This window comes from Lutra lutra, chromosome 10 (assembly GCF_902655055.1).
Source record: "Lutra lutra chromosome 10, mLutLut1.2, whole genome shotgun sequence".
NCBI lineage: Eukaryota > Metazoa > Chordata > Mammalia > Carnivora > Mustelidae > Lutra > Lutra lutra.
In genome coordinates this window covers 72412244-72430706 of record NC_062287.1, presented here as the reverse complement: position 1 = coordinate 72430706, position 18463 = coordinate 72412244, and the positions used below count along the sequence as shown (strand labels likewise).

At 55.0% G+C, this 18463-nt stretch overlaps 1 protein-coding gene across 1 annotated transcript in view; it reads right to left on the bottom strand.

The window, feature by feature from the left end:
- Positions 1 to 18463, bottom strand: part of KCNC1 (potassium voltage-gated channel subfamily C member 1) — a 44385-nt gene that overhangs the window by 11979 nt on the left and 13943 nt on the right. The gene's annotated exons all lie outside the window — the stretch shown is intronic.

Genomic DNA, 18463 nt, shown 5'->3' with positions numbered 1-18463 from the left:
TTTCCCTCCTCGGAGCACCGAGTTAGGATGCTCAGGGAGGTAAGAAGTTGGGGCAGAATTGCTTTGTTTTCACAAATGCCTTTCCTTTCCTCCTGGACGCACAGCTCAACTCCATTTGCCAGGCTTCCTTGGGGTGAGGTGGGGTCCCGTGACTGTGTTCACGGTCGGGGGACAGCGCGTGAAAGGGATGTGTGCTAACGACAGGCCAGGCGCTTAGCCCCTTTCCTCCCCCAGCTGCCGGTTACATGCTGACGTTCTAGGAGCCAGAAGGGCCACCACAAGGACGTAGCCTCGGTCCCTGAAAATAAAAATATCCACTAAGTACCTGAGTGGGAAATCAACTACTGAGGTATTAAGCTGCTGTGATTTGGGGGTGACTTAGTAAAGCGCTGAGCCTACCCTGACTGATAAAAGTGACTTTGCCTGCTGAGGCTCAAGGTGGCAAAGGAATGAGACAGGGCTGTGATGGTGGAATTGGGCCCCTCAGTGGCCACATGGCCCAGCCCTCCTCGTCCTACCACAGTCCATTCACGCTCTTTTTCAGGAATGTGTATGTCACTGATGTGGTCTCTTTTGGGTTCTCTCAAGTCTAAAACCGCAAAGATAGATATTTGCCCCAGGGCCTTAGACAGCTCTTATGCCCACCCCCACCCCCATTCTCCTAGGAATTCCCACCACCAGCTTGGAGGTGAGCGTCCCATTCTTGGAGGTACTGAAATACAGGCTAAATGCTCATTTGTCAGGGATACTGTGTTGTAGGTCCAGTAGCAGAAGGACAACTGGACTGGGGGTCCTCAAAGGCACCAAAACTATAGGGTCTGCTTCTCTCCTGCTGGGTATGGTAGTGGGTGGAAGCGAGGAAGGAGTTTCTGGAGGGCTGGGGCTTTCTGAACATACGTGGCTGCCCCCTCTTCTCAGACCCCACCAGTGAGAAGGAAATGGTCGGGATGGCCCAGCCTGTCCAGAACCATCTGAGACCCTGGAGAAAGGTTCAGGAGCTCCTTTGGTTTGGTTTGGTGGTCCCATCTGATGACCCCGGGCTTCACTAGCCCCCAGTAGACCTGGGTACCTGAGGAAAGAGAACCGAGGAGCTATCTGTCCTGCTAGACTGAATTCCAGGCAAGGCCTCTTCTTACAGCCTCCAGTTGGGTCCCCTAGAGCTCTAGAAGAACCCCAGCCAGTCAGTTCTCCTCCAGGTGTCCAGTTGGTCATCCTTGCTTGCATGTTCCCATAGCTCCCCTTCCCTCTGGGGCCCCTTCTCCCAGCCTGTGTAAGATAGTCAATGTCCCAAGCCAGGCCATCTTCTGGAAGCAGCCAGCCTTGGGCTACAGTCTGGATGGGGTGACCCCTATGTTCTCCCTCTGTGAGCTCCCCTCACAGAGAACTTCAAGGAGGGCCAAGGCCCCACACTGTATCCACAACAAGAAGCAGCCATGCTGCTTCCAGAACAATGTAGTCTTCAGAGATGCACCCCCCCACCCCCCACACCTTGTGGTGGTCGTCGGTGTGGGGGCAGCATTGTAAGTCCAAGAACAGCCCTGTCTGGGTTGACCATAGCCATGGGATCCGCCACATAATCTGGCATGGATCTAGAAACCGAGGGCCACGTGGACCTTTCAAGGAACATTCTGGTTTGGAGGAAAGGGAGAGGAAAGGGGAAGCGACAAAGACAGCATTTTAGAATGTCAGAGTAAAAGAAGCCTTTAGAGAGTATCTGGTCCAAGACACTACATGCTACAGATGGGAAGTCTGGGGTCCCCCAGACAGGAAGAAGTCTCGGGGCCTTATGCTATGCTCATAGTTCTGTTGGTTTTAGGGCACTGTACACTTTTCAAAAATTTTATCCAGACTACTATCAAGTATGATCCCTATGAATCCTTTCTTCTATCCATGGATGGATCCCTCCTGGCACTCATCTATCCCTCCTTCTTTCCTTCCTCCCCACCCCCTTCCTCCCTCTCATCCTCCCTTTCATCCTCACATCCATTCCTCCTTCTTTCCTCCTCCCTCCCTCCCTCCACTCCTTCCTTTCTTTTTCTTCTCTCCCTTCCCTCCCTCCCCCTTCCTGTCCATCATGCAGGCAATCATTCTTCCCTTCCCTCCTCTCTTTTCCTTCCCTCCTTCTTCCTTTACTCCCTCCTTTCCTTCTTCCCTTTCTTCCTTCCGCCTACCTGCCCATCCATCCATCCATCCATCCATCCAACCATCCATCCTTTCTCCCTTCCACTCTTTACCAGCCACCAGGTTATGGCCAGCAGAGTGGAATAAAGCCTCAGCCTTGGGGAGCTCCCTGCCCAGCAGAGAGTAAAAGACACACGCAAGGACAAGTCCAATGCAGTGAACTGAAAAGAGACTCTCCCTCGGGCCTTGGAAAGCAGGTGGGGTTTGGACAAGGTGGGGCAGGGTAGGGACTAAGCCAGGTCTCCCAACTCCAGAAACAGCTCTCTAAGGGTCTGGATAGGGCAGACCTGGCTCACCCCAGAAGTGGATTAGGAAAGCCAAGTGGCAGCAACTGTGAGCGGCCACCACTTCTGACCCACGTTTAGCTAGCTCCAAAGCTCCTGCTGTCACCAAAGTGGCCAAAGCTCCTAGAGCTAAAAATGCCTTCCAAAATGCTGGTTATTTGCCTCCAGGTTTCCTTGCAGGCCCTGGAGGCCCGGTCATCGGGCTTGGCACTCACCAGATCCCAAAGGGCAGGTCCTGCCCCTGCCCTGGGCTTTTTGAGACAGGAGGACATGTACAGCTGAGGAATGTGGAGAGGCGGGGCACCCTGCCTCCCTGAGCTCCCCATCTTAACCAATGACAGGAGGCAGGAGGCACCCCCCTTCACTGCCCCATCAGCCATGGCCTCCTCCTCCCAAGCCCTCCCTCACCTGTCCTCCTCCATCCCCTCTGCTCACATGTGATCCCCTCTCCGTAGGACCACTACCATCAAAGTCAGCAGGCTTCAGGCTTAGAGTCCAGTCTCCATACAGCTACCAGAGGGAGCGACCCATTGGCATCCCAGCCCTCTGCCCAGGCCACCCGACCATGCTGCCCACAGAGAGGAGCCCTGACACAGGGGACACTCTGCGCCCGGCCTCCCCAGCCCGAGAGCTCACTCCCTACCCGTACCCAACATTCTCGCCATACACAACTCATTGCCATTTCTGACCCCCTTCTCCGGGTCTCCCAGTCTCTGTGTCTTCATACCTCTAGAAAAACCCATTCATTCCTCAGTGCCCCCACTAAGTAGCCCTACTCCTGGGACCCCTTCTCCAGGTGAGGCTCCTCTTGGAGCTGAAGCCCTAACGAGGCAGCAAATGAAGGGACCCCCCAAGGACTCTCTAAATTCACCCCAAGGAGGCAGCAAACCTATCTCCAACGCCGGCTCATTAGTGCTTGGGAGGCTCATGGGAACAGCCCCAACAGGGCCCTGATGTCCCAGGTGCCTCCGCCGGCCCGCAGAGCTCTTACTCCACCTGCCCCTCTCACAGGCCAGTCCTGATGGGAACACTTGAGGCCATGAAAGAGGGCGGGTCTTACACAGTTAGGGTAGGAAAAAGTATTGGTTCTTAGCAATCCACGCAACATCCTGCCTAGATTCTTTCCTCTCTGGCCCCTAGTGCCCAGGGAGTTGGCAGGGGCAGGGTGGCAGCCCAGCCCAGAACCCGGGACCAGGACTAGGGAGGAAGCAAGGAAAGTGGCAGCCAGGCCTGCCACCCAACCTCGCCTTCCCGGGCACCCCCCTGCCTGATCTCTGCTGCTGGTAGGCCTGGTCCTCGGCCACAGGCCAAGCCCCAGCAACATCCAGGCCCTCAGGAGGGCCCCTAGGAGGGCTGTAGAGACTGGTGCCCCTGGCTCGCTCAGACTGCCATATCCTCGTATGCCCAGAGACCAGCAGGTCTGCCACAGCGCACAGCCAAAGGGAGAGCTCACCTCCAGCTGAGTCCCAGCTCCCTTTGGTCCGTCCTCAGAGAAGCTGAGCACAGGAAGGAGGGAGCAGAAAGCTTCCAAAGCTAAGGACCCACTCGGCACCGTTGGTCCTCTCTCTGACCTAATGAGATAGGGAGTCCTACCCTACTGTGACAAAAAGGAAATCCAGGTACACAGAGGTCAGCGACTAAACCAAGGGCTCAGACAGAGCTCATGATGAGGCTGAGGCTAGGACCCAAGTTCATCTAGCTCTAGAATCGAACCTACTTCCACCAGCAGAGCTGCCAGCGCACCTGGGTGGTTGGCCCTGTGTTTGGATGCCTCAATCCTGGAGCTTGGCACCCACAGGTCAGACTCCCTGAGGGCAGGTTATGCCTATCCCGGTGAAGGAGAGAACTGGGCCGCCCGGCCCCCCATTGAATTGTTTTTGGGCCGGCCCAGCTGCCCTGGACTTGCTCACACCTGGAACAACAGCAGCCCAGGGATAGGGAGGCTGCCCCCAACCTCATTCAGGGAATCACCACCAGCAGCAGCCTTGGATGGGCTCGCCTATGTCCCCACCCGGCCACCTCCTCACACACCCAGAAAAGGGCAGGCTGGGAGATGATCCCAATTTGTTCAAGGTGCTCAGCCAGAGGGGCTGGGCAAGTGCGTGGGGATGGGGCATTCTTGGGGGTGGCCGAGCCTGGCAGAGAGCGACGCTGGGAGCCACATCTGCAGCAATCCCGGGTCGACGCTCCCAGGACAGCAGGGGCTGAAGGCAAGGGCAAGGGCCGCACCCTACGTGAGCCGTCTGCGTCCCAGAGACCGCGGACACACACAGCTACCCAGAGCACACCCTTCACCCCTTACCCTAAGTGCATTCGCCGTCCATGCAGCCACACAGTCTACAGCCCAGGGGCCTGACTGAACATCTGGAGATGACACAGGGGCCAAGGGGCTGTATGGAAGCACACCCACAGCCTCCCACAGCTCTAGTCCCCCTGCACTGGGGGCACACGATGACGCGGCAGCCATCCCCGCACGGCATTCTCACTATCATACAGTAGAACCCAGGCCCAGCCACTAGGCTAGCCCCTCATCTGCCCACCTCACCCCTGTAGGTGTGGCTGGCTCAGCGTCTGTCTCTCCCATTGGACAGTAGATCCAGCCCACCTTGCCTCTGCCTCTTCAGCCTTCCTCGATGCCCTCAGCCTGCCTCCCCACAGTGATGGTGCCAGTGCTTGGATTTCCAGGCCTTACATCTGCCCCTCAGTCCCCAGCTGCCTGATTTCCTGCCCACCCCCCCGACCCCCGCTGCCAGGCCTTGTCTCCCTTCTCTAGCCCACCCCAGCGGCCGCCTTGCCCCCCACACCCAGGATCCAGGCCGCTGTAAGACCAGCCTCTCCTGGGCTACTAGTTTGTCAGGGGAGGAAGAGAGGCACAAAGGGACTTTTGCCTGGCAGCCCAGGGACAGGGACAGTTGTCACCTAGCCTGGCCACCGCAGAGGCCACCCAGTGAAATTTCAAGACAACACAGGCAAGATCGCCTGATAAAGCAGCATAAACCCAAGCTGGCAGTCCTGGCCCCCACCCCCCCAGAACCAAATCAAACTGTGAAAGACCCACCAATAGTGTTCTAGAAAGTGGTAGCCATGGCAACAGAAGGAGGCATCCCATTTCTATGGTAACTGGGGTGGCGAGGCTGTTGGCTGTAAAGTCAGACAAACCTACTGAAGCTCTGTTGACTTAAGAAGATGTTTTATAAATCACCAAGTTATTTTTATGGTAACCCCGCCCCTGAAACCATAAATCAGAAAAGTAATTTACTATCTATTAAAATGACCAATATGTGTGATGACTTTCATTTATAAATTATGTATGCCACAGTCATCTGTAGAAGATTGTGCTTGCCTTCCAGAATTGTTCTGGGGTTCGTGGTGGGGTTCTGCATGCTCTCAGTCTGGTGTTCCAGGAACAAGGTGATGGTTGGACTGTGGTGCATGGACCACCGTTCAGTCTGGCGCTCACGTGCTGTGTGACCTTGGCAAGTCACTTCCCTTCTCTGGGCCACAGATTCATCACCGGTACACTGAGGGTTGGACTCGGTCCCTTCTGAGGATTCCGAGACCAGGCAAGGCTGCAGGCAGTGGGGCTCATCACGGGGCCCCTTGCTGCGGTCCAGGTCCAAGCCCCCTGAGGCTTCAGGTCAGTTTTTTCACCTAATTAAATCTGCCCAGCGGGGGTATATGGCATTTGAGTTAATCCAGGCAGAGTCAGTGATGCAGAGCAGGCGGGATGGTCAATTGGACTAAATAAATTGTCAGTCGAGTTGAGTTTGGAAACTTAATTACACTCATCTGGCCTTCCCTGGGCTGGGCAGGCCCGCAGCATGCTGGGCTGGCTGAGGGCTGCAAGGGGGCGACGGGGGAGGGTCCTCTTTGGAGTCTAGTTTCTTTTTGGTCTATCAATAAATGGGGGGTCCTAGGCAGTCCATCCCGGCATCCAGGTCCCTGCCCCTGTTCCTTTTCACTAGTCCTTCCCCCTTGGCTCCCAGCTCAGGGAGCAGCAGGTGGATGAGTTCCCCACGATGCTACACAGAGGGGGTGAGTGGAAGTGTTCGAGAGTTTGTGCAGAGAGCATAACACGGCCGAGTGGGCACCGGTTTGGGCAAGTCCATGTTTGTGGGAGAGTCCCGGGGGAGAGGGGGTGAGGGGGAGAGACTGTCAACGTGGAGCGGGTGTAGACATGGTGAAGGTGTGTCCCTGGCTTATGTGACCTGACTCCAGGGATGTGTGAAAGGCTTATGTAAATGGTCACCATGTATAGTGTGTGGTTCCTACAGGTGGTAGCAGTGTGTGTGTGAGTGTGTGCATGCGTGCACAAGTGTGTGTGTGTGAAGACACATATGAGGAGTGGTGTGTGTGCTTATATGTAGATAAGGACATGTATGGGGTGTGATGTGTCTGCATCTGTGTGTAAGGACCAGTATGGGATAGTATGGGGCTGGGGCACATATGAGCCCTCTCCTAGGGGAATAGGGCTGGCTAGGCACTCTGGACATGTGTTCTCGGAGATAAGACCCAGCCCAGGGCTGTGACCCTCTTCCATGTCAGAGATAGTCATTCACACACTAGCCCCGGGGTGTGATCATTTCTCTGGAACTGTCTCTGACTGAGAGAAAGAGGAGAGATAGGGCAAGGGTAGGGAAAAGGCCACAGGGAGGCAGGGCTGTGGTGTTCCGGTCAGAACCCCTCCTCCTGTCACACTCCCCCTCTCAGTCCTGGGACCCAGCCTGGGCAATGGAGGAACCGAGGCCAGGAAAGGCAGGGCCCAGGCCTCCAGCCTTCCAGAGAGAGGCTTTCTTGAATCCCCTCACAACCCTAGAGCTAGGCCATATCCAGAAAGGGCTGCCCCGACAGCTATACTGGCAAATTTGGAGATGGCCACAGTCTCCGTGTTGCTTTCGTTCCAGGATGCACATTCTTTTATTGCATTTTGGAAATGAAAACATGTCATAAAATGTACACATCCTTAAAATAGTATGTCTAACCCCATCCCCAGTGTGCTATTATTCAACTCATGTCATGTCTTAGATCGATGGTGCCTTAGACTTGTGAAAACATGGTCATTAGAAACCCCAAACACCAGGGAAGAGGAGGCCCTCAGAGGTTTCTGGTCTAAAAGCTGCCCCCTGTGGCATGAATGGAGAAATGGAGGCCCAGCAAGGAGGCCCAGCAAGGAGGCCCAGCAAGGGAAAGGATCAGTCCAAGGTCACAGAAATCTGAGGGCGGACAGAGATGAGAGCTTCAGTACTGGGCTGCAGCCTGGAGCTTTCATGGTCACGGCTTCCGAGCCTTTGTTTGAGACGCCCGCCCAGGCCTCTCTGCTCCTGGGGCCCCACCTGCCTTCCAGACCCCAGGTCAAAGGGAGGCAGTGGCCGGAGCAGAAATGATGGGATCTTGAAGTCAGGATCAAACCCTACCTGCACCTCTGGCCCTCATGGGTCCCATCACAACAAAGTGCTTAGGATCAGAGCATCGCAGACTTAGAGAAGTGAAGACTCTTACAGTCATGACACAGGAGCCACCGAGTTGGGAGGCAGCTGGGGGACTGAGGTGAATGTGCCCCTCCCCCCCATCCCAGCACAGCAGCACTGCCCTTCCGAGAGCCATCCACGCGGCAGGAGTGAGGCGGGGTGCACGCACCAGCGCAGTCCTGGCTAAGCAGCACGGGGACCCGTCTGCCCAACCGGGGCTAGCCCTGGTCCTGGAGGACACAGGGAGGAGTGTCCCCTGAAAGACAGCCCCTGGGAGCAGTCTCTGGGCGCAGCACCAAGGAGAACTTACTTGGTGACGGCCAAAGCCAGACGCCTCGGAAGGGTGACCAGGAGGCTGGAAGTAAGAAGCCCTCCCTGGGGGTGCTGTGGGGGCACACATGGGGCAGGAGTGGGCTGAGGCTTGCGTGATGAACAGGAAGGCGGTGGGGTGTGCTGGGAGAGAGGGACACAGCAGAGACACAAATGCAGGCTCCTTGGTCCCATGCTCAGAGACAGGGTCAGCTGGTGTGGGTGGGACCAGAAACTGACCTTCGACCTGGGCCCTCCGTGGCTCTGATGCCTCCAGCCCCATCCTTGCACTGGGGATCCATGAGGCCAGATGAGACCCAAGCACTGGGCAGCTCGGTGTATAATGAAGCTCATGAGCCCGGGACACCCCGGAGACTGGGAAGCCGGCAGCGTGGCAGGAGGTGAAGAGTCCAGGCCTGGCTTCGGAGGCCCGAGTTTGAGTACCAGCTCCACCATGGGCTGTCTGACCGCAGTAGACAAGTGAGCTTTGGGAAACGCAGGCCCATCATTTTTCAAGTAGGGACTCTAACAATAATAATAACACAGCCTGGGAAGTCGGATGCTATGGAGCTCCTAGAGCAAAAGGCCAGGTGTCTAGGCTTTCCCTAAATCCCAGGCAGAATTCTGGGGTTGGGAGACACCTCGAGACTGCCAGTTCCCTTGCACACTAGGATTCCAGGAGTTGGGCCAAGGCTTCCTTCCACAAAAATCTAAACACAGCATTTTCCCCCTGAATTATTGGGGGGGAGGGTGGAAGTTACAAGGAGCAGCAGCAAACAGCTAACAAGAGAAACATTTCATTTCAGAATTTTTCCCTAATGTTTTCCTCTCCTGCTACCACTTGCCTGCTGACAAACTGGGAGCAAATGAGAGCCTCATGGGAGCCAACGGCATGGCCTTCAGAGCCCATTTCCTGGGGCCACAGACCCAGGCAAAGCCATGTCTGAGACCCAGCACACCAGCCTCCTGCCAGTGAGGAACTGTCCTCAGGGTAAGGGTGACTTCACATGCCCACTGCCACATGGTTATCCACATGAGCCCCTGCCGTGGGCCCAGGAGCAAATGAGGCTTGGTGGGCAAGGACACCCAAGGTCATAAGGCAAGCAGGGTGGGAGCCAGAGCTCCTCGCGTTCTGGCCTAACTCTGGTGATAAGATGGAGTCTGATGACGGCAGCTTCCGGGGCTCGAGGGGTCCCTGCCTCCTGCACTCTCTATGCATTGGGTCACTGAAACCTCACACCGGTCTAGGGGGAAGTTTGACTGGTATCATTTTTCAGACGAGGAGGCTAAGGTTTACAGAGGTGGAGAAGCTTGCCCAAGCACCCGGAGGGCCTCTGCCGTGCCATCAGTCCCAGCCTGGTTCGAAGGCCTACTCTCCAGGCCTCCCGTGGGCAACCCACCCCCCACTATATCCACAGTGCAAGTCAGCCTAGCTGTGCCCGAGAGCCAGACCTGGCTGCTCTGGCTTGATGTGGACTTTAGATAGCCCCAGCGAGGTACACAGGCCTGTGTGCCTTAGGGAAGCAGGGCCATGCTGTCCCCGAGCGCCCCTTGAGTCCCCCATGCCTGGAGGGCTGGCTGTCAGGGCCCTGGAAGGTCCCACCGAAGCCGACATCCCGCCCACTCCTGTGACCTGAGAGTCCCTCCAGGAGACCAGACACATATATCCTCACCCATTAGCATGTTAAACTCAGAGAAACACCAGTATTCCATGCAGGAAATTGTTCTGTTTCAGAATTCAGAACCATGTTTCTCTGTCTCTGCTGCACTTGCTGACTTTTCTGTTCGTAAGTGATGAGTGATGGAACCCTTCAGAGTTCCTCTTTTGCTCTGCCTGCCAGGGATCTCAGTGACATTCGATGCTCAAGTCTGAACTCATCTTTCACCCAAGTGCAGGGTATCACTATTTCTTCTCTTTATTATACCACTCCCATGTTTTCCTTTCTTCTTTATTTCTAAGGATTCTGTTATAAGTGTGTCTTATGTGCCTCAAACCTTTTGGTGCCACAGATGGTAATAAGAACTATGTGACTGAGGCTCTTAGATAAGGAAGTGAGTGGGAAGGTGGCCCCATCTAGGAGATACAGGCCTCCCATGTGGGCAATTCAGTAACCGTGAGGCAGATGTCTCTGATGGTGACCACCAGTGATGGGGACCTCCCAAGACCACTCATCCTGGCTTTGGACAGCTCTAGAGGTATGTATTGATTTTGTGTTTAAGTCAATCTCCCTGCCTTTCTCCCAGCAATCCCAGTTCTGCCCTCTGGGGTCATCGGAACATACCTGCTCCTTTACCCTGTGACAGCCCTGTCCACACGGGCAGATGGGCCTCAGGACCCACCGCTGAGCTGTCCCTCCTGCAGGCCAGGCCTTCCCTGGCTTCCACCACATTCCCTCTCCTGGGCCAGCTCCCCTGCTTCAGAGCCTGATTTGGTTAAGCGCTCACTGTGTGTGGCTGAATGGATCACACACTTTACCCTTTCGGATTCCCACAATCATCTCCGTGGCCGGAGTGTTTAGCTTTGTTGAGCCCCTCTGTGCTCTGCTATGAAGTAATAATGATCGCTATTACCAACGTGATCTCATTTATTCTTAAAAACTTCTCAGATCAGAGGTCATTACCTCCATTTTGCAGATAAACAAAACAAAAAAAAAATTGAAGCTCAGAGTGGTAAAGACATGAGCCAAAACACCAAAACCCACAGAGCTTGAAAGCAGAATCCAGGTGTCTCTGACTCTAAAACCACCCTACCCCGGGGCTTCCAGTTATAAATCTCTTCCACGTCCATCTAGGTAGCCTGGGAGGAGGACATTAGCCTTCCCATTATGATGACATGGGGTTCAGCTGTCGACGCTATAATAATCTTCACATTTTGAATCTCTCACACACACACACACACACACACACACACACACACACACACACACATCAACAGCTGTGCCATCAGCAGGACAGTCTTGATTGTCCCCATTAGACAGATGAGAAAACTGAGGTCCACAGCTCCATCATCTCCCACTAGGAATCTAATGGGAAATTGCTCCCAGGGCTCACTTATATTTCCTCATTGAGTTAGTGGTCTTGATTCCCAACAAGGATGTGCATGTGTGTAGACATATGCATGTGTTGTGGAGAGGGGAATAAAAAGATGGCTCCAAGAGGGACAGCTCAGGGAGGGCAGTGGACGCAGTGCAGGTGGGACCACAGTTGACTGCCCACCTGCTCTCTCTCCGGTGAATATTTATGACTTATCCCCGGGCTGTGCAGGGCACAGAGTGAACAAAAACTGTCATGACCTCTGGTAGGGGAGGCTGACGTGTATCAAGGAAACATACAAGCAAATATGTACCTGTATGAGGTAATAAGGGCTTTCAGGGGAAAGCACAAGGCATCTGAAGGGACTTTAACAACAAGTCTTGAGGTTCAAGTGGTTTCTGGGTGGAAGGGACAATTGTGCAGAGGTTGGAAGGATGGGTAAGAACCAACAAGGGGGAAATACAGGTTGCAAGGAAGAGCAGTTTAGGCAGAAAGAACAGGAGCAATTTCCAGTCCTCCCATCCCTTGACCATCAGCAGCATCTGAGATCGCCCATCACCCCCTCCTTTATGTCACGCTCCTAGGCTCCAACCATCTCTTGATTTTCTCCCTACCTCACTGGCTGCTCCTTCTTGATGTCCTTTGCCAACCTCTTCCCCAGCCTCGAGGGATCAGGATGCCCCAGAACCTTGGTCGTCTTCCCCATCTACATGCATTCCCTTAACGATTCACCTAGTTTCCAGCCTTAAATACCATCACCCATTCAAATACCACCGAACCCTCCCTGATATCTCCCTGCAGCTCAGCCCTTCTCCGGAACTCAGGACTTGGGCATCCGACTCCTTAGCATCTCCAGGGGGAGGTCTGATAGCGCTGTCCCCAACTTGACGTGCCCCCTGAGCTCCCGCAGAGCCCCCATTGACCACACCTCTCCAGTCCATGAAGCAGCAGCTCCATCCTTCTGGACGTTCCTGCCCCAGACCTTGACACCTGTCTTCCTGCCACACCTCGAATTTAATCCGTAAGGAAAGGCCACCGACGAAGCTTGAAACCAATCCAGAGTCTGACCCGCCTGCCCAGCACTACCCTTACTACCTCCATCCCTGGCAGGATCAATCATTTCCCCCCGATTATGGTAAGATAATGGTAAGATAATTATGGTCTCCCAGCTGTCACAATTCCTGGTGCTCGAGAACTATTTGCAACAGACCAGCGAGATGATCCTTTTAACACAGAAATCTGCCAGTGTCCTTTCTCTGCTCAGAACCCTTGCACAGGCTCCCCGTTTCTCTCAGAGGAGGAGCCAAGGTCCTCCCGTTCCATGCGGCCCCTGCGTGATCTGGTCCCACACTGCCCCCCCGCCAAGCTCCTCTCCTGCTGCTGTCCCCTTCACTTGTTTCAACCACACCCGCCTCCTCAAACATGTTCTCGAAACATGCCAGACATACGCCTGCCTTAGGGCCCCCGCACTGGCTGTTCCCCCCGGCCAGACGCCCTTCCCCAGGTATCCTCACAGCTCATTCCCTCGGCACCTCCTGGGGTTTACTCTCAATGAGCGCCCCCCTGCCGATTCCAGCTTCCTTCCTCTCCTTCCCCTCACAGCACGGACCATCATGGACTTCCCCAGCTTCACTGATGCGTAACTTACAGCGGGCCATGTTCAGCCCATCCCAGGGGCCAGCTGCGTGAGTGCTGGTACTTTCCACCATCTGATTTCCTTACTTCTGGTATTTATTCTTGGCCTCTCTTCCACCTTAGAATGTAAGTACCGTGGAGGGGCCAGATCTGGGGATGGGGGCTGGCCCTGCTGTCAGGCGCAGCCATGTGCCACACACTAGTAGGGAAAAAGGGGCCCCTTTCTCGGGGACCAGGAGCACAGCTAAGCACCAGGACGGCCTCTCTTCTGTGGGAAGGTCATGGATATATGCCCATGTCTGCTCGTCTCACTCCTTCTATCTATGCAATGAACACAGCAAAGTTTGCCCCTTTCATCCTCCTTAGGGGTTCACGTCCTTCTGGCGCCCACGTCCCCTCCTCTGCACGGACAGCGTGCACCGTCCCTGATTCACTGACATGGCGCGGGTGTCTACACTGACGAGGTACACAGACACTGACTTCAGACTCTTGCTTATGCCGGCACTGACCACACTTAACTGCAGATGTATGTGGACACGGTGCAAGGATAATCTTTGTCTATGCATCTGTGACTCATCTGGTCACTGATCATCTGGCTCTGTCCTCACCAGCCTCATCTCCACAGACGCTGTTTGTTACACTGGCAGTGGGCAGAGAGATTGAGAAGAGATCCATGTCTACACCGGCAATGGGGACACTCATTGACAGCAGACTCATGCCTACCCTGGCAGCGGGCACAACCATGTTCCTCTCTTGACAGTGGGCAGAGCCAATAAAGACCTGGGTGCCCACCGGCCATGAACATGAATGAGTCAGGACAGTGGACACGAAGGCGTGAAAGTTCCTGTTCACCTCCAGCAGGCCGGCCGGCTGAAGACATTCATTGTGGAGTGTAACAGCTCGAGGCCTGCCTCGGGGGCATCCCTGGCATGGGGACGTGGAATTCAAAACCTGCATGCCAGTTCTAGAGTGTGGCCACTGGCATCGGGGGCTCATGGCAAGGAGATGAGACCTTGTCTATTCCCAGGGCCTTGAGATCACACAAGGTGAGTAGAGACTCAGGTTGTGTGACTCCCAGTGCCACCCGCCCCCTCCTTACCCCACGCCCAGTGCCGGGCCCAGCCGGCCTGGGCTTAAAAAAAACACCAGGAAATGTCACTTTCTTTTTGAGGAGGTGCGATGGGAGGAGATGGCCCAGGCAGTTTAGCTGCCGGCCTATTCAAAGGCTGGGAACGGTGACAGTACCCTTCAATCCTGAAGCTGGTTTCCTACCTCCTACCCAGGCCGGACAGAATTCCAGCCCCTTCCCAGCAAGCAGAGCTTTGCCAAGTGCCAGCCCAGGGGTCCCAGTGCCTGCCTGCCTGCCGCCAGGCCCCTGCGGGCTGCTGCATGTCTACTCTGTCTGTCCCAGCAGGATTGGGCACTGCCCATGGTGCGGCCATTCCCCCATCTGCCAAATGGGGCGGGGGGTGCGCCCAGACCCCCTAGAGCTCCTCCTCTACCCCTAGGATCCCTATGTTACCCACAAGAATACCTAGATCCTACTGGAGACACAGCCTGGCCGAGAGACAAGTGAGGGTGGAGGCCTCCACAGAGGAGAGAGCTCTGGGGACATCTGACCTCCATCCATGCAGCTTTCGGTGGTTTGTTCATTCAATCATCCAATATTCACTGAGTGCCCATTATACACCAGGCACCGTTTTTCACAACCACCTCCAGAAACAACAGCTTTAAATAAAGCTCCCAGCACAGAGCTGGGCACCCAGTAGTTACTCAGGAGCGAGGATACAGACATCTACCATGTGCTGATCCTTTCCCTGAGCCAGACCCATCCTGAGCACTCACACATGTCCCATCTCACTGACCCTGACCAACTCTGAGTTCTGCACTGTGGTGACCACCCCATTTTTGTAGGGAGGGAAACTGAGGCATGGAGAGGCTAGGCTGCCCATGATCAGGAACCTGGGAGGTGATGGAGTTGGAACTGGAAACCCAGCTTTGTCTGACTGCAGAACGCAGGCTCTCCACCACTCTCCCAGCCCCTCAACACCCATTCATGGAATGAAAGCCTGAGGGAGGGAGTGAAACTTTGTGTTGGTGCAGGTATGGGTCTGTGACCATCTGGGGCCGTCGGCATGCATGAGCATGGGGAGCATGTACGTGCAGATGTTTGTGTGTTCGCCTGTGGGGCTTTTTTATGGAAAGCCTTCCCCTTGTTGTCTTGGTCTTGTGTGTGCTGGAGCTATACTTAGCTGTAGCCGTGACTGTAATGAGTGGTTAGCGGCACACCAGGCACTCTCATTGGGACCTGGTTTCCCAGGGAGATCGCTGGGGCCAGTGTATGTGTGGAGGGGGTGCAGCTTGGCACTGGGGAATGCTCTGGGCTTTGGGAGGGAGCCTGGAGAACTCACAGCTCCATACATCGTGCAAATGGAGGTCCTCAGCTCCTGCTGGAAGAATCTGCTGTAGACTAGCATCCTCTAAGCCTCCAGACCCTGCCGCCCATGTATGTGGTCCCTCTACCGGCCCTTGCTGGGTAATTAAAATGAAAGCCTCGGAGCTCATGTCTAGACCCTGGGGACTGATGACAAGAAGCAGGGGCAGACGATATGTCTTGGAGTTCCCAAGCCAGGAGACTCAGGAGCGTCCCTGCCTCAGCTAGGAGAGCGGTATTGTCCCCTTTTACACAGCCTGCTGGTGCTATTGGAGGGACTTGCTCACTGAGGCTGGGGACCTAGGGAGGAGGAGTGGCCTCCCGACCCCAAGACAGACTGAAATCAGAGGTATGTTCCGTGCAGCCTGGGGCTCAGAGCCCCTGCCGCTTGCTGTCTGCCTTCCAGTGGCCGCAGGGCGTCCAGAAAACCCTGGATCCCAAGGCTTCCTTGTCATGGGGCTCTGAGTGCAGTTTCTTTCCAGCCTGTCTTGCAGCTGCTTGATCAGAACCTCTCACCTTTGAGTATGGGCTGGTCTCCCGGATGAGTCCTGGCCCCCAGCTCCAAGCTCCCTCGCTCCATGAACCGTCAACCTCTGCATCTGCAAACCTAATTTCTCTGCTCGGGGGCTAGGTTTCTCTACCCTGCCTTGCACCCTGAAGTCTTCAGCTTCCCAGTCCTCTCCTCTGGGATATTTTCTTTGAATGAGAGGTGAGACTTCCTTTCCTGCCTTGAAGCCAAGCGACTAGAACAGTATCCCTCCGTCCATCCTTACAACCATTGATTTGAGCACCCATCCGCCAATGCCCACCCAGCGGGGTGTCCATTCATACCTTCTTCCTTCCACCCACTCATCTCCATCCATGGACCATCCTTTTATCCACTCCTTTGCCCACTTGCCAATCACCCATCTGACCATCCAACCACCTCATTCTTGACCACACAACTTCAGCATAATACAGTGGGAAGGAACATAGCACTGCTGTAACTGGCCTTCTCAATCGCCCAAAGATGACCTGGGGATCTAGTCCTTCTTCCACCACTTACTAACTAGATGGTCCATGCAAATAAATTAATCTCTCTGGGCCAGTTTTTCCTTCATCAATGAAATGTGGATACTATCTCATCCTTCCACCTGAGAGGGCTGTGGTGAAGTATGTCACTTTAGCAAGGATTTATTGATTCCATATTATGTAACAGGAACCATCATTCCTTGAGCTGACCCTCCTCCTCAAAGAGGCTGCAGCTGAGCTGGGGAGACAGGAAACCTCAATAGGGCAGCTCGATCAAGGGCATGAGAAGTTCTCTGGCAGAGCAGACTGTTCAAGAAGGAACAGAACAGGCAAAGGCAGGACACAGGGGAGCAGCTAAGGAAGTGGCGAATGTACCTAGAGGCCAAGGGTGGGCGGTCTGGAAAGACATGTTGGGTGGGATTTTCCCAGGGTAGCACAACAGAGTTCAGGAAGGCCATGGGCATGGAAAGATTTGTCCAACTGGTACAAGGCACAGCGATTCCTTACTCTGAGACTTTTACTCAGGTCCCCAGATTGCCAGACGGAAAAAAAAAAATATCTGCTTGGTGACAGCCAAGTCTCAGGAGACATGGTTCCTGCTGCCTAGAAGAGAAGACAGTGACTGGCATTTCTAACATTTGTGCTGCTAAATACATCATTGGTGACAGTGGTTCATGCCCCTGAGGCTGTGGGACCATCGGACAAAGCTTCCACAGCTTGCTTCCCTGTCTCTGTGGCTCAGCCAGGCCTTCAGCATGCCAGCCCTCCCAGGGCATCTGAACCCAGGAACAGGTTCAGTGGTGTCCCTGGTAGGTAAGCATGTCTCGTGTGCTGGGCACAATGCTGCAGGCTCTGCCCTCCGAAACTCACCCCCACCAGGAGCAAAGAGGCTTGGCCAGATGCCACCTGCCTAAGCCCACACTGAGGCCTGTGCTCTCGCCTCTACCCGTTCCCTCCTCACCCTTCCCCTGCCCTTGAGACAGCGGTCTCCGGCACACATGGCCCTGCTTTGAACCATATTTTCTCCCTCACGAATTATCTTTCTGCCTCTGCTTGGTGGATTCGCCCAGCTCCCCTGAGAGGTAAGTGACACCATTATGCACAGTTTATGGATGAGATAACAAAGTCCCCCCACCCGCCAAGACAGGGACCATGCTCCGGGCGTGTGGGCTGCTCGGGCGCCCAGGTGGGAGCTCCCGTGGCAATATGGGGAGAAGCACACCACCTGGGCTTGGCCCTCAGCAGGCGCCTGCCATGTATGCCACCAAGAGCCCTGCCCTCATCCTGGGACTCTGGTGGCTCCAGGTGGCCCAGTGGGTGACTGTGTTCCTCACAGCTGCTAAGAGAACCCCTGAGGCTGAGTATAAAACATTAATCTCTAAGCAGTAAGATGTTGGCCCTGGTGGGAGGCTGTGGTCTAAAATATCTTCAGAGTTCTGCCCTGGTGACAAGACCCAAGGGAGTCACACTTCCCTGATGGGCGGAGAAGGTCCCTGCGGAACCAGCAAAGCCTCCTGGTTACAGCAACCCCTTCTTAGACATTCGTTTCATGTTCTCCAAATCCCCTGGGGGGAGAGGCCAGTGTCTTCGGGACCTCCTAGAAAGATGCCTCACATGCCGAACAGTGAGAATGATCAGGCATGACTGGAACACCTGTGTTGGGCCATGCACTGCGCTAACCGGCTTTCTGGACCTTATCTCGTTGGGTTCTCATGGCAGCCCCTTGAAGTGGGAACTCTTGGTATCCCCCCTTTACGGCTGAGGTGGCTGAGGCTTACAGAGGTCACATAGCTAATAATCACCGGAGCCAAGTTTGGACTTAGGCAGTCTGCTCCAGTCTGGCCATGAACACTACACTGACCATCTTCTCAGAGTCTGAGAAGCAGGTAAACAGCTGTGGGGGGCTATGAGAATGCAAATTGCTGAAAGACTTTGGTCTGGAAGGGCACTTTCCCTCTGGCTCCCACACCAACTTCTCTCCAGCCCAAGAGCCCCTGAGAGGACAGCATCCCCACAGCCTGGTGGCAGCCCTGTGTGGCCCCACCGCTTCACCCTGACTGGCACAGTTGGCCTTTAGGGAAAAGATGGAGGTCGCCACTGTGGTGAGG